Consider the following 13,136-nt stretch of genomic DNA (forward strand, 5'->3'; position numbering starts at 1 on the left):
CACCGACTCGTCTCTCTCTCTCTCACTCCCTAAATGACATCAAAATTATTTAATGTGAAATTAATTAAAAACAAGTAAACAAAGCAGCTAAACTTCCATTCAGATATTACTTTATATGTCGTATTTTGAGGCACTTATGCAGTACTTCTATAAAACTCAAATAATTAAAACAACTCAAATACTAGAAAGATGTCATTATTTATTACTACGATGAATTATGATGAATTCGTCAATGATTTGTCGCCACCTGCTGGCGGAACACTGTAAGCTGCAGAAAGAGTCACATGACTTAGCAAGTAAATATTGCTTCTCTTATCAGAATTTGAAGTTAATTATTCTAGTGAATAGTTCCTCATACCAGCAGAACAGACTTATCAATTATTATAAAATCAGATTTAAAACAAAACTCCAACATATGGTCAAAATTCAGTAAATCTACCTGCATGCATTCTTATTTAGTTACTTTTCTAATGGTTTTGGAATAAAATGTGACATGTTTTGGGTAGAGTCACAAACAGCTGATTCTTAAAATGGGGTTGACACATGACGTTAATCAGAGAAACTCGGGATATCTTGAGTGTTCAGCGGAAGAGTGTGTTCCGTCAGTGAACAGCAGGAGGCGCTCTTCCACCTCTCTCTCTCTCTCTCTCTCTCTCTCTCTCTCTCTCTTTCTCTCTGTGTGTGTCTCTCTCTCTCTCAGTGCTCTGTTCATTCCAAATAGATTGTTTTTCTTAGACAGAGAGAGAAAACCCGATCTGAGATGTTTAAATGACTTTAATTCGTCCGTTTAACTGCAATTGTTTCTATGTAATGCGTTAAAAAGAGCAGGTAAATAAATACTGTTGTTTTGCTCTCGTTCAGATATTGCGTGCACGCGCTCAAACGTTGTGTTTCTCATCACTGAAGAGTAGAAGAACATTTTTTTTATTCAGGTAAAGACTAAATGGAACCAAGCTGATTATAGTCAGCCTTCTCTAGTTATTTATGTTATTTTTAAATTCTTATTTTAGTTAAGCGCTTAAATTTCTCATCTAATAACATAATTTATTTGATTTTATTAAACTCAAAAATATGAACTTAATCAATCTACAGGTTACATTGGGTTACATTGATAAAAATGAAATTTAACGGTTGAAACTAAAAAAGTAAACAGATATAATTTACAGGATAGCACTTCTTTATATGTGTCACATAAACTCCAGACACAAACACGTGAAGAACAGTCATCTGTGTGTGTCATAAGATTTGGAAACGATCTCATAAATATCTAATCACAAATCAATTGAAAGACATTTCTCGTACACTCATGTGATGATTGTAGATCTGTCAGATTTCAGGACATCAAGAATAAACTACAGAGAGAGTAAAACAATCTCCCGAACATCTCAATGAATGTGAGAGAAACACAAACCAGACATGACTTTAAAGGTCAAGCTGTCGGTCAGTTCAGTGAATGCAGTGAAACAGAAGCTGATTCTCCTCCACACGGTCAATACATTCAGCTTCATCCACAAACATGATGAGCTGAGATCAGACACACGCCATGTGACCTCACACTGACCTCTGACCTCAGACTGATCACACACTGACCTCTGACCTCACATTGATCGCATACTGACCTCAGTCTGACCTCCGACTGACCTCACACTGATCTCTGACCTCAGACTGATCACACACTGACCTCCGACTGACCTCTGACTGACCTCACACTGACCTCTGACCTCAGACTGATCACACACTGACCTCTGACCTTATACAGATCACACACTGACCTCTGACCTCACACTGATTACACACTGACCTCGGACTGACCTCTGATTGACCTCACACTGACCTCTGACCTCAGACTGATCACACAGACCTCTGACCTCACATTGACCACATACTGACCTCAGTCTGACCTCACACTGACCTCCGACTGACCTCTGACCTCAGACTGATCACACACTGACCTCTGATTGACCTCATACAGACATCTAATTGACCTCACACTGACCTCTGACCTCAGACTGATCACACACTGACCTCCGACTGACCTCACACTGACCTCTGACCTCAGATTTATCACATTCTGACTTCAGACTGACCTCAGTCTGACCTCTGACTGATGTCTGAACTCAGAATGACCTCTCACTGACCTCTGACCTCAGACTGATCACACATTGACCTCACTCTGACCTCACACTGACCTCTTACCTCACACTGATCACACACTGACCTCTGACCTCACTCTGACCTCACTCTGACCTCACACTGACCTCTCACTGACCTCACACTGACCTCTCACTGACCTCTGACCTCAGACTGATCACACACTGACCTCTGACTGACCTCTGACTGACCTCTGACTGACCTCTGAATGACCTGTCTAGAGGAGAGGTCAATCACACCCATGCAGCTCTTTCTAGCGTAAACGTTTTCTTGGGTCAGTGTTCAGAGAATCTTCAGTTGTGTTGCTTCTCTCGCTCTGAGAATGTTCTCCTGAGGAGGAAGTGTTTGATGTTGATGGAGCTGTGATTCTCAGAGGTTCATCCTGGAAATTCAGCCCCTATTACTGCTTTGCTCATTTTAATATCACTGACACTAACAATCCATAAAGTAAAACAGGTAAAAAAGTGATGTTAATTTGCTCGCATGTAATGTGATGACGGATTGAAGCATGCTAATGATATTCATAGAGGTCTGGAGGACTGTAGCCTCACTTAGGAATTCATTATTATATTGATGCTGTTATACATGTTACTTGTGTTTGCAGAACCGCATCAAAGATGACTTATTTTGGTTAAAAACCTCTCAGTTTGATAACCTTTAAAGGTTCTGAAATTAAGAACATACTTATCATTTTGATAATGAAGCTGAATGATTTAAAAACATTTTTATTACATGAAATAAAATTAAAAAAAAATATATATTTTTAAAATATAAAAAAAATATTTTATTTCATCAAATAAATGACTAAAAACTACATAACTAAAATTTTAACTGAAAGTAACACAATTATAAGAAAAAGAAATCAAATTCAAAATATAAAAAAACTATAATAGTAAAGATATTAAAATAATAATGCTTATAATAAGAAATTTCATCTTTATTTAATGGCTTTTTATTTATTTTAAAATGTTTTAAAATTATTTTTTTCATTAATGGATTCTAGTTTATTTATTTATTTTATTATTATTATTTTACAAATTGTATTGTTTTATCTTTTGATACACACAAAATCTACAATATTTTGAAAAGACAAAATTTTTTTCTGAATGTTGGTTACTAGTTTTCATAAATTAATATAACAAAATAAACAATCATTTATTGGTCAAACTCTCACAGTGCTGACACTACTCTTATCTTCAGAGTAGTTGAACTGAAGCGGCTCAAACACTTCAGAGTGATTGTTGAGTGTGAAACTGAATCTGTGGCTCAGGTTAGTGATGTGTTTGTGATGATGTGAAGCTCTTATCAGCTGCGGTTTGAGCTGAAGTGTGTGTGAATCTCACATTGCCCACGAACACTCAACACAAGAGCCGAGAGTGAGACCGACACTGATGACAGACACCGATAGACGCTCATCACCTGCCAACATCATTCTGTGAGACCGACACATGCACTCGCATCCACACCTACAGCATCACTCAGAAACCAACCTCCGCTGATAATGTGCTCTTCTGAGATCTGTCTTAATCAGGTTTGGAGAAATGTAGCATTGCATCAGTGTCTCATCAATGGATGCTCTGCAGTGAATGGGTGCCGTCAGAATGAGAGTCTGATAGAAACATCACAATAATCCACATCACTCCAGTCCATCAGTGAACATCTGGAGAAGACAAAAGATGAAATAAATCCAGCATTAAGATGATAAACACATACAGTCTATAATCCATAATAACACTTCCTCCAGTGAAACAGTGTTCTGGTCTGAATCAGGAGAGAAATCTGCACAGATCAAGCAGCGTTTAAACAGATATGAGAGATTAGACAACAGCAGATGCACTTTTTCACTGGAGGAAGTGTTATTATGGATTATAGACTCCATGTGTTTGACTCTCGTTCTGACGGCACCCATTCACTGCAGAGCATCCATTGATGAGACACTGATGCAATGCTGCATTTCTCCAAACCTGATGAAGACACACACTCAACCTGATCTGGGACGAGCAGCTGAGGTTGTTTTTAAGTGAGTGTCAGTGTTATTTGAGGCTTATGAACGCGCAGCTTCTGAAACTGAACTCAGAGACGGACGGATGGACGGAGAGCTTCGGTTTCTAATGCATCTGCTGTTAATACTAGATGAGCTTCAGCTTTTAAAGGCTGACACACACACACACACACAGCTCATCATCTCCTCTCGGCCTGTGTTCACTTGTTCACGTGTTGTGCCCTTGACGCCCGCGCAGGGCAGACGAGACTTGAGAGTGTATCCGGTGACAGGAGCATCAGGAGCAGCTCAAACCTCTGTCTGACGCTGGTGACTGACAGCAGCGGCTCTGAAAGACTAGAGCTCTGACGGAGCTGGCGCCGTGCAGACGTTTGAAGAGCGTGAAAGCTGATGCTGTGCTTACAGAGAAAGACGTCTCTGAAGGTCACCAGCTGCTGTCATTAGCTCAATCCCAACTCTGTAACTCCTCCGTCACCTCAGATCTCACATACTACGGTTCGTCTCAAACCGTGATGGAACTCAGATCTGCAAAGACACGATTACCACAGAAAAAGCAGTTTTGTTAAATTAGGGCGGATCTTACAATATTATAAAACTTGAATAAAACCATCAGATGCATTCAGTTCTTCTCATCACAGACATGTTGCTAATCAGGTTTATAGATTATACCTAATCTACATTTGATAAAATTAATAAACACATTAAATTAAATCAAATTATTTAATAAAATTTGATAAATACATAATCTGTACAAATACATTTCCTTGCTTGTGAGGTTAAAATAAAATAATTAAATAAAATATTAAATAACTAAATAATTCCCTTGCTAATGAGGTTTATAGATCGCATTATAAAATAAATAATAATTATATAATAATTACAAACACAGTTCCTTGAGGTTAAAATCAAATCAAATAGAATGACAAATAAAAATCATATAATAATAACGAATTCATAATTAGGCTTAAGGATTGCTTCTTATTCACACCAAATAAAACTATTAAAAATATTTATTTATTTATTTATTTTAAAAATAAAATAAAATCTATCAGTTAATCAATCAGCACAAACATGTTTCCTTGCTAATGATGTTTATAGATTACATCTTATTTACACTAAAGGGAAATTAATTAAAATCAACAACAAAAAAAATGCTAATTTGGATTATACATTGAATATTATTCGCAATAAATAAATCAAAGATAAATAAAAATATAACTGAATTATATATATTTTTTTTACATATAAAATGTTTTTTTTTTTTTTTCAGCATGTCAAATTGCTGAAACTAACCAGGCTGACCTTTGACCTGCACAGTCTCCTGACGACATGACCACAGCTCAGGATCAGACTGTGACCTCTGACCCCTCCATCATGATCTGTGCGTCACATTGAAACAGTGTTTAATGTCATCCAATCACATGTACAGAAGAGCTGAAGACGTGTACCATCCTCTCATCTGCATATGCAAATGAAGAAACATGTGAATAAATATTAACGTGGGCTTTTTGAGAAACGTTTATGAATGCAAACACAGCTGGAATAGTTTGATGAGTGTGTAATGCAGCGGTGTGTGAGGATTGCAACAAATATCTGCCGTTGGGTCAGAAAATATATAGACCTTTTTGGAGATTATTTGGACTTTTTCTAAGCAAAATGTATTCATTATTAAAATGTACAAAATTAAAACAATAAAATTAGAAGGTATAACATTTTTTAAAATTAATAAAAAAAATATGTTTTATTAATTATTATAATATTTTGTTGCATTCAGCAGCTTTTATTTAGAATCTAAATTATACGGTTGGATTAATTCTCAAGTCATTCTGTGCACAGATGAAAGTGACATTTTCCTGCAAATGCATACATCTAATAGAATAATAAAAAAAAAACAGGTAAAGTTGATTTAGTCATTTTGTGCACAATGGAAGTAACAATTTCCAGCAGATTCTTGCATAAAAATCCTGTTTTCTAGATTATGTTTGCAAAATGTTTCTCTGTAGTACAGAATTAATCAACAAATGTATCAATATTGTCTTTCAAGAGCCCAACTCTTCCTTGTATGAATTATGGATATGAACTTCTGCTCCGTCTGTCTTTTATTTGTTTGTGAAAGCTCCTTGTGAGGGATCTGTTGAAAAAGAGCGTCAGGATGGATCTGACCTGAATCTCAGTCCAACTGAAGCAAACTAAAGGACGGATGGAGAGCCTTTTATTACACAGGCTCATATTCTGACTCTGATAAACGCAATTAAAAATTCATGCAGAGACTCATTTGGACTCTTTTAGGTTTTATTTTTCTTCAGACCGGAGCTCAAGACTGTCATAAAAAACACAGAAGTCCATCGCAAACATTAAACTCACCTGATGAATTAATTCACTTCTGATGAGATTTTACACTCTGAAAACATACGGATCAGGGCTATCATATTCACACACACACACACACACACACGAAAAAAAAAGTAGTTACTTCAATCAAAACTTTAACTAGAATAACATAAACCTTGAATGTATTTTATATTTTAGCTTTCTCTCTTTTTTTATTTAGTTTAACTTGATTGAAAAACAAACTGAAAAATAAAACTAAAATAAATAATATAATAATGAATATAAAATATAATATGTAAATATTATATAAAATTATAATGTAATATAATAAACAAAATAAATAAAAACTATAGTCATATAAAAACAAATAAAACATACTAAATGAATGAAATAAAAAAAATTACAATGAAGGAAATTCTAAAATAAAAACTAGTTTAAAATATTATTTATAAATACACTGTTATTGATATTATTTTAATAACGTTAATATTTTGAATTCATTAAAATGTTTGTATGTTATGTAGTTAAATGTTATGTATATTAATTAGTTCTTTAAAATGTGTCTATTTAATTTTTTTAGTACATCACATTAAACTAAATGAAAATTACAATGTTGCTTAGAAATATATATATTTTTTACATTTTATTTTAATTAAAGTTTCATTATTTCACATTACATTTTGTTTTTTGGGTTTGTATTTAGTTTACTTTAATAACCCTACTTGCTGCTGAAATAACACGGATCTGAGGTCAATAAAAATGGATTTAAAACTGTAAATATAACAGTTTTAAATATTGTAAATAAACATGGAATTTACACTGCCACGCATATAACCACAAATATGTTTTACTGCAATATCTGCGAGTGTTTGTGTCCCTAAAGCCGTGAGTTTAATCTGATTATTTTAATGGGCCGCTCAGATTAATTGAGATTATCCGAAATGTCAGACACCATAAGTGCCAGCAAATGTCAATACACAGAGAAAGATTTCATAGGTACAGATGAAATGTCATGGGCGGGTGATAATATTTCAGCTTTAATTAAGCGAGTGTGTGTCTTTCCAGCCTCTTGAGAATGGTATGAAATATCACAGGAATCACATTCAGCTGACGGCGACAGAAAAACACACTCCATGATCTCTAGATTTAACTGTTGAATTGAATGAACGTGTGTTCGTCACCTCTGCAGGTGTCCGTGTCTCATTGGGTCCCCGGGCCCCTGTAAACGCTGTTTGACTGCAGATGTTCCTCCAGGGGCCGAATTAAAGAGGCATCGCACCGCTGCTGCGACAGTGACACCGGGACGTGTATCGGGATCGGCTCTCGTTTCAGGAGACAGACGGAGACCTTCTGCTGCGAGAGACGCCTGACTGCCATCAGACCATCCAACCAGACCCGGCGTCTCACACACACACACACACACACACACACACAACTAAGGAAAATCCCAAATTCAATATCTCAGAAAATTAGAATATTGTGAAAAGGTTCAATATTGAAGACACACTCTAATCAGCTAATTTACTCAAAACACCTGAAAGCCTTTAAATGTTCTCTCAGTCTAGTTCTGTAGGACACACAATCATGGAGAAGACTGCTGACCTGACAGTTCTCCAAAAGACGACCACTGACAGCTTGCACAAGGAGGGCAAGACACAAAAGGTCATCACAAAAGAGGCTGGCTGTTCACAGAGATCTGTGTCCAAGCACATTAATAGAGAGGAGAAGGGAAGGAAAAGAAGTGGTAGAAACAAGTGTACAAACAATAGAGATAACTGCACCCTGGAGAGGATTGTGAGACAAAACCCATTCAAAAATGTGGGGGAGATTCACAAAGAGTGGACTGCAACTGGAGCCAGTGCTTCAAGAACCACTACACACAGACGAATACCAGGACGTTTTAGAGCACTTCACTTCAACTTTATGGAGATGCAGATTTCATTTTCACTTGGCACCTCCACACAGTGCCAAAGCTACCAGTACCTGGTTTAAGGACCATGGTATCCCTGTTCTTAATTGGCCAGAAAACTCGCCTGACCTTCACCCCAGAGAGAATCCGTGAGGTATTGTGAAGAGGAAGATGTGATATACCAGACCCAAGAATGCAGAAGAGCACCTGTATATAAACCAATGCACTGTCACACACACTTATGGTAATGTCGAAATTATGAGATAAGACAGAATTATGAGATAAAAAGTCAAAATTATGACTGATAATTATAATTATGAGATAAAAAAGATGAAATTGTGATGAAGTCATGATAAAAAAAGGAAAACTGATGATAGAAAGTCATAATTATGACAAGGTCGAAATGAGTCAGAATTATGAGATAAATAGTCAAAATTATGACTGATAAGTATAATTATGAGATATAATAGATATAGAATTATAAGATTATAAAATATAAAGTCAAAATAATGACAGTGATTGTGATATGAATAGCTGAAATTATGACGGAAAGTCATAATTATGACAATGGTGAAACTTTGAGATAAAACGTAATAACGAGATAAAAGGCTGAAATTATGACAAAGTCATTATGATAAATATTAAATATAAAAAAATATTGATTATTTTATGAGTTATGAGCTATAATTATGGAAAAAACTAAAATCACGAGATCAAAGTCATAATTATGACAAAACCAAAATTATAAGAAAAATATAAAATGAGGATTTACTTAGTTATTAAAGATAAAAAAAAGTCAAACTTATGATAATTCTTCAAATAAAATAAAAAATAGCTGAAATTATGACAAAGTCATTATTATGAGTCTAAATTATGAGAAAAGTATTAAAAAAATCTAATCTAAATTAAATTCTGAAATTTTGAGGCGAAAAATCTAAATGTTTACTCATTCATAATTATTAGACTAATAGCTGAAATTATGACAGGAAGTCGTTATGACAGTCAAAATAATAACTAAACGACTAAAAAGTCAGAATAATGACACAGTTATAACTATGATAAAAAATTTTTTTGAAATTGTGAACAGAGAATCATAATTGGCACTCAAAATTATAAGAAAAGTAATATGATATAAAACCCAAAAGTTTAGTCATTAAATCTGATATAAAAATCATCTGAAATGATATAAGCCAGAATACAGACAATATCCAAATTATGAGATAAGTCACAGTTATGAGACACATACAGAAAACTAATATCTGCCAGTGAGCTCAAAAACATAAAACTTTTGAATTAAGTAAAAATAAATCCTATTTTGCGGTGTGAAGGTTAATCTCTGTATAATACTGATCAATATAGAATCTGTATTTCTTCCTGAAGTCTACTAATATTAACAATTAATGTGGCCTGTGAGAGCGAGGTCACCTGACCTGATCGATATTACAAGCTCGTTAGTGCGTTTCATGTTCTTCCAGCTGCCATCTCTTCTAATCACTTCTAGAAGGAGGCTGTTGGAAATGGCACTAAATGCAATGCTTCTTCCTTCTGCGTTTTTGAGATCTTTCCGTTCTGAAGGAGCAAGAAGAAAACACTTGTGTGAATGGAAAGACGGAGCTGATCCGGCAAACGCCAGAGAGGCTGCCAGATCCGACAGCCGAGCTTCCCAGAATCCCCAGCGGAGCGGACTCCAGAGGCGGGAGGATTGGGTTGCTATGTGAACTGCACGGATCAGCATCTCTCAATCTGCTGGAGCCGTTTCCATTAGATCCTCAAAACCTGATGTGTGGTTGCTAGGTGTCCATCCTTCAGTGTGTGTCATCTCTTGTACGGTCCAGCGTGGCTTGAACTTATTTCAGCAGATATTAACTTTCTATGTTTCAGTCCTACATCAGTTCACAGGATGGAGCGACATCATCAATTCTGCATGTTATAATTACATTTGAATATGGGGTCAACAGTCCTCATTATTGTCTGTGAAATATTTAAAACCTCTTAATATTTCATGGGGTCCCAAATCTAGAGATGAATTAATTTGGTAAAAAAAAATAAAAATTCTATTAATGTTTCATTAACCCATTTCGACCGCATAGGAATGAGATGAAAATAGTATCAAATGCAATAATTATGAGATAAAAAGTTGAAATTATGAAATTATAGACAGTCATAATTATGAGAGACAATAAACAAAGTCAAAATTCAACTATGAGATATTTCATAATTAAGACGTAAACAGTAAAATTACAATAATTCTCCAATAAAATTAATATAATAAAATTAAATAAGTTATAGTTTATACCTATAAATAAGTTAGTTTATAATTAGTTATAACCGAGTTATATATATTCTGACAAAGTTGCGATTATGAGATCGTTTATGAGACAACAAGTCAGAATTATGACAAACCTAGTTATAATTAATGAAAGTTGAAACTGAAAAGTCAAAATTATGAGAAGTCATAATAATACAAGATGAAAAGTTGACATTGAGCCATAGCAAGCTAAAATTAGAGCAAGTTAAAATTATGAGATATTTTATAATTATGAGATATTTGCGGTAAGACTTTGTGAATCAAAGACTTGGTTCTGGATTTGTTTTGAGGCACTCAAAGGGTTAATTCACCCAAAAATGAAAACTAGCCCATGAAAGGTGTATATATGACCTTCTTCTTTCAGACGAATCCAATCAAAGTTATATTCGAAACTGTCTTTGATCTTTCAAGCTGTTTAATAGCAGTGCATCAGTCCAAAAGAAGTGAAATAAAGCCATGTTTTTCTTCAGAAAGCTGCTTTACTTGAAAAACAAATGCATCTTGATTCTTTAATTTTTAGATAGTTATACTAGACAAAAAGATCGCAAGAACGTAAAAATACTACGATTTTATTCTTTTTGCAGTCAAATCATCTTAATACCACCCAAAACATAATCTACTCACTCTCATGTTATCACAAACCTGTGTGAGTTTTTGAAACACAATCAGAGATGTTCAGAAAAATGTTCATGCTGCTCTTTTACACATAATGAAAGTGAAAGAGGAGGTGGACGCTGTCAAACCCCAAAAGGACACCAGCAAATGACATTACATACACAAACATGACATATGATTAACTAATATGTAATATCTGGATCAAGCAGAGCTTTGTTTCTGACAAAACACATGTTGAATGCATTATAAGTCACAGTAAAATATAAGCACCCCTTTAAATTCATCTTGAGATGATCACATGACTAATCCTGACGCTTTTGTACAGTGAGCAATTACAATAATCATCCAGCGAGGAGAATCTGACACTGTAACAAAAGAAACGCTCGCCCTTTGTGCTGAAGTTCCCATCAATCTCTTATATAACAGAGGACTGCAGCACATGACAAGCACAGTTTGAGATGTTCATCACAGTTCAGTCCTGAAGGAAGCAGCGCATCAGTGTTTGTTCAGTGAATATAAACCGCTGTTCACATCTCTGCGATGCGTCTGCATGCGTCTGAGACACTGATTAGAGGAACTAACCCACCCCAGAGACATGTTCTCAAACACGCTACACCTGCAGACCGCAGCAGAGATGAGCGACAGCCTTTAACAACACACGGACAAATAATAACGGCTAAAACTGAATGTTACACTAAAAAAAGAGAGATTTTTTCAAGGTCAGGGATTGCAATCAATTTATTTCTGCTACATTAAAATAAATTTAGTTGACTTTCAACATTAATTTTTTTTATGTAACTTAAATAAATTGTTTGCAAGCACGCACTTAAAAAAAAATAAAAAAAATAAATAAAATTGTAAAATAAAATAAAAAATGTGCATATAAAAATAGTGTCTAAAACAACAAAATTAAATAAGATAAAAAAGAATAAAAATTGATTAAATAAAATAATACATTTTAGTAACAATAGGATGTAAAATACAAATAATAACAATAAAATAACATGAAATAAATACATTTTAAAAACAGCTAAATTTAAACAATACAACATAACATAATATTAACAAAAAAAACTTGTTAATCAAATTAGTAAATAATTGGGTCTAAAACAAAACAAAATAATAAAATAAAACATGCAAATTAAAAAAAATAACTAAATATATGAAACAAATGTCTAAAAGAAATAAATACACACATACTGGTTCACAGTGTTTCAATAGCGTGTTTCAAAAACATTATTCTGCTGAAACATCCCACACTGCACTGCTTTCCAAAAAGACGCTGATCTCGCTGAGAACTTAACATAATTGTTGTGATCATTTCACCAGACTGAGGCTTCTCACGACTTAAATACAGATGCCATGTACTATTAAAAGTGCAGTGTCGTGTGTTAACCCCGTCTGGGTCTGCAGTTATTGCTGATATGAAGTAAAGGTTTCTGCAGCGTCTCGTGTGGCGATTCTGCAGAGTCACAGAGAATAAACGCTTCTTCCACATCCAGCTGGCGATTCCAACAGCAGCACTCACGGGATTCAATCAATCATTTTTTCAGAATCAAAGCGTCCACTGCAGCGGTCTAATGTCTTTTCTTGGACATATGAATGTTAAAGTAACATTTCTTTGTATCATTCTGAAACAATATGGAAATGTTACTTTTGAGTGTTCTCTGAACATTGTGAAACAAGTGTAACATTTCAAAAACGTCTGACTGAAACATTTCAGAAATTTTTATGTTCAGTGAACGGTGTATAAACACTGTTTCTGAGAACATTATTAAAGACCAGATAACTCTGAATTAATGTCAGTTGTCAGGATGTTC

The sequence above is a fragment of the Carassius gibelio genome, chromosome B4 (assembly GCF_023724105.1).
Source record: "Carassius gibelio isolate Cgi1373 ecotype wild population from Czech Republic chromosome B4, carGib1.2-hapl.c, whole genome shotgun sequence".
Taxonomy (NCBI): domain Eukaryota; kingdom Metazoa; phylum Chordata; class Actinopteri; order Cypriniformes; family Cyprinidae; genus Carassius; species Carassius gibelio.